This window comes from Nannospalax galili, unplaced genomic scaffold (genome assembly GCF_000622305.1).
Source record: "Nannospalax galili isolate Female #2095 unplaced genomic scaffold, S.galili_v1.0 scaffold337, whole genome shotgun sequence".
Classification (NCBI taxonomy): Eukaryota; Metazoa; Chordata; class Mammalia; order Rodentia; family Spalacidae; genus Nannospalax; species Nannospalax galili.
This window is the reverse complement of record NW_008340932.1, coordinates 1500570-1504800: the sequence shown is the minus strand read 5'-3', so window position 1 is coordinate 1504800 and position 4231 is coordinate 1500570.

Below are 4231 nucleotides of genomic sequence, written 5' to 3'. Positions count from 1 at the left end.
TGCCAAGGATGATGAAAATGCATGAAGGAGACACAGTAACGGGCAGAGCGAACAGGGAGCAAATTGTTGAGAGGGAGAGAGAGAGAGAGAGAGAGAGAGAGAGAGAGAGAGAGAGACTAGCTGGGAAGGAGAAAGAAGAGGAGAAAGAGATGGACACTGAGGACCGAGCATCAAAACTTGCTTTTCTTCATAAACACACCAGGGAAAGCCCTTCAGGGTTTTATGACTATAGCAAGGAGCTGAGTTTTTCTTTTCTTTTAATACAGATGTTAAAATCCTCCGGTGACTTTTGAGTTAAGTTATCCCAAATACCATAAAGTTATAGATCATTTGATAGTTTACTTGCTCATACCTTTCTTCATTTAAACACCCCTGTAAGTACTGACTCATTTATATACTAAGCTTGTGCTGGATAGGATGGAACAGTGACCAGACGATGGCTTCCCAGGCTGCTGGTAGAGACAGTGCAGTGACTGATGACAGGGTCAGCTCTGAGAAAGGGAAGGCACTCAGTATTCTGAGAGCCCATGATGGAGGCTACAGAATCAGTCTAGGCAGGGCAGCTGGGGAGATGTCAGGGTGTGCCAGAAACCTGCTCTCTGGAGCGTGAGCTGTTAATGGGGAAGTGTTCTTGGCAGAAGAAATGCCCAGGGATAAGGAAGGGTACAGCTCCTCTGAGGAGTTAGAACCTGCCTTCTTGTTTCACCCACTACCACCCCAAGTCTAGAAAGTGGGCTGGCCAGTCACAAAGACATGCTTGAGCCACAAAGATCTATCATCTATCTATCTATCTATCTATCTATCTATCTATCTATCTATCATCTATCTATCTATCTATCTATCTATCTATCTATCTATCTATCATCTATTTATCATCTATCTATCTATCTATCATCTATTTATCATCTATCTATCCATCTATCTATCATCTATCTATCTATCTATCCAATCATCTATCTATCATCTATCTATCTATCTATCCATCCATCTATCTATCATCTATCTATCTATCTATCATCTATCTATCTATCTATCTATCTATCTATCTATCTATCATCTATCATCTATCTATCATCAAGTCTTAGTCCATTCTGTGTTTCCTTAATGTACCCTAGGTTGATTAATGTATAAATGCCAAGAAGATCTGGGGCTAGAACTAAAATCCAAGTCTCTGTATACTTTGGGAGTTGGGACAGACACTTAAGCATTTTAGTTTTGGTGGATTCCGGTTTCTTCTGTCTTTGCCAGCTGTGGTTGTCTTCCTCCATGTCATCTGTCAGGGGATCCTAACCAAGGGCTGGGGAGTTTGGGACCCTCTCACTCTGAACTTGTTGGAAAAAGATGCTGACAAGAGGTAGATGGGACCCTTGGGAAGAACCTTACTTCCAGAAGCCAGTGTGAAACCCAGCATGACAAGACCTAGTTTCAAAAGCTAGCTGACCACTCTATCTGAGCTCCCAGGAGTTGGCAGCTTCCAGGGCCTGAGCCACAGAGTACAGCTCTTCCAAGACAATTTTGAGATGTTGGACAGATCCTAGAAGTTTCCATTTACTGTTAAGCTGTTGAAATAGTAGACCAGTGATATAGATCTATATCATACATGTATGTAGAAAGTCCTAGTCCCATTCTGTGTTGCCATAATAAAATACTCTAGGTTGATTAATGTATAAAGAAAATAGATTTTTGTAGGTCATGGCTGTGGAGGTTCAAGAATGTGATGCTTGCATCATCTGCTTGTCTTTTTGTGAATTTCCCCATCAATTCATGGTGGAGAAGTGGAAGGGCAGATGGTTGCATTAAGAAGGGCCAGAACACATTGGGGTACCATATAACAGCTCACGCTCCAGTCACTAATCCAATCCCTACAAGACCTAGCTTACTCCTGTAAAACCTAATCCAATCTCAAGGGAATCTCACCTAGTCACTTGAAATTGACTTTAACCCATTCATCATGAGAATATCCTTGTGAACCTCCCAAAGATCCCACTCACCTTCTGAGCTGCATGTTTTGGTAATTAAGTCCCAATATGAGTTTTGGCAGGGACCAACCATGTCTAAGCCATATCATAGCATATTAGTTCAACAAACTTTTACTCAGTACCTACTATTTGCCTGGGACTATCTTAGAATAACCGTGGCAAACCAGATTCCACCCTGCCTGTGGAACAATTTGAAGAGTCTCGTAACCTTATTTTTGTCATTAACTAGATAGATAAACTGAGGCTCATGAAGAAAGAAAAGAGACTAGTTTACACAAGGCCATGCAGTGGGAAGGTGGCAGAGGCAGATCCAGAATTCCAGCTTTTTACTGTCAGGTGCAAATATGTTGAGGCTTAGAAAGGAAAGATCTTTTCTTATTGACAACACATAGAGCAGTGAGGTCAGACCAAAGATGAACCTCTTGCTGGGAAGGGAGAGGGGATCAAGGTGCTTGCTGATCATCCAGAATTTCATTAAACATTTTTGTTTGAGAAGAGTTTCAGATGTATAGAATAATTGCTGATATGGTACAGAGAGTTCCCATACATTCCACACCCAATTTTCTTTATAATTAACATCTTACATTAGCATGATACACTTGTCACAGTTAATGAACCATGTTGATACATTGCTATTAATTAATGCCCATTCTTCGCTCAGGTTTTTTTCCTTTTTTTAAAAAATGTTAAACCTAATGTTCTGTTTCAGAACTCCATGTTATAATTCAATTGTTCATCTCCTTAGGCTTCTTGTGCCTCTGAAAGCTTCTCAGACTTTGCATTTGATAACGTTGATGCCTTTACAAAATACTAGTCAGGGCCAGGCGTGGTGGTGCATGCCTTTAATCCTAGCACTCAGGAGGCAGAGGCAGGTGGATCTCTGTGACTTTGAGGCCAGCCTGGTCTCCATAGTGAATCCAGGACAGCTGGGGCTACAGGGAGACCCTGTCTCAAAAAGACAAAAGAAAACCAAACCAAACAAAACAAAACAAAAAAAACCCAAAAAACTAGTCAGGCAGTTTGTTCCATGGTACTTTTTAAAGCAAATATCTTTAAAAAATTCTTTTTATTTATTTGTACAATTTTTTTTTCATTTATATCATGTACACTGACCACTCTCACTCCCCGACTCCCTACTGTTTCTGTCTACTGCAAATATCTTTTTAAAAAGTCTCCATGTATGCTAGGTGATGAGGAGAAAGGATAAACAATATACAAGTCACTCATGTGCTTCTGCAGTTTAACAATGAGTAATAAAATGCAGTAAGCGTCAATGCAGGTAAAGTACAGGATGGGGTAGAGGCAGACATGTCTTTGTGTGCACCGTGGAGAAGTTACAAGTGACAGCTAACACCCTGGCTGAAAGCAAGTGTCCACTGGGCTCAGTTTCATTGGGGTTTAAATGTCTGATGTTCTTTCTCCTCCAAGGCACCTTAACCCTCATTTTCTTGCCCACATAACTGAAACCTGGGGAGTATGAGGCAAAGGAACATTTGTGCTCAGTAGGTGCCTCACCCCGTGTTATCCTGTACCTTGTTACTTAATCATGTGGCACACCTCTTGTTTACTTGAGACTGCTTCTTAGACGTATGATAGATGGATTTCCTAAACCTGGTTGACATGTCCATTCAGCCAACACCCTGCTATTCCTTAACTCCTCATTTCAGGGTACTAGAAACAAGTCCCTAGAAGAGCCCTGTTTTTCTAACAGCTCTGTGTTCTTGCCCATCCCCTTTGCTCTATGGGCAGCTGCAGTAGAGCATGGGCTATGTTTACACACCTTTGTATTCCCAGTGCCTGGAATGCAGTAGGTACTCAAAGGTATTTGCTTAAGTAATTGAACAACTGCATAAAGAAAGTGCCAGAGTAAAGGGTGAGAAAAAGTTCTTTTTATTTACAGCAAACAAGCCTGTTTTTTAAGAGGCAAGAGAGATGTGGTAAGGTCTGGGGCCAGAAGGGGAACGAGGGAATTGGTAAGTATTCAGATTCCTAATCACTGACCTACTTAAACCAAATGGTCTGGTCTTCTCACAGCTGCTCCCTGGGAACACAGAGCCCGAAAAAAAGAACAAGTTGGAGGATGGTGTGGGGCAAATTCTGATTTTCTTTTAATTAATTAATTAATTAATCATTTAAAGTTTTCAAACACACACATATACGCACATATAATGTTGAGCATATCATCCCTCATTCCTCCACCCTCCCTTCTGTGCCTCTCCCCCATTAGTCTTTTCTGTTCCCTTAAAGTTTTC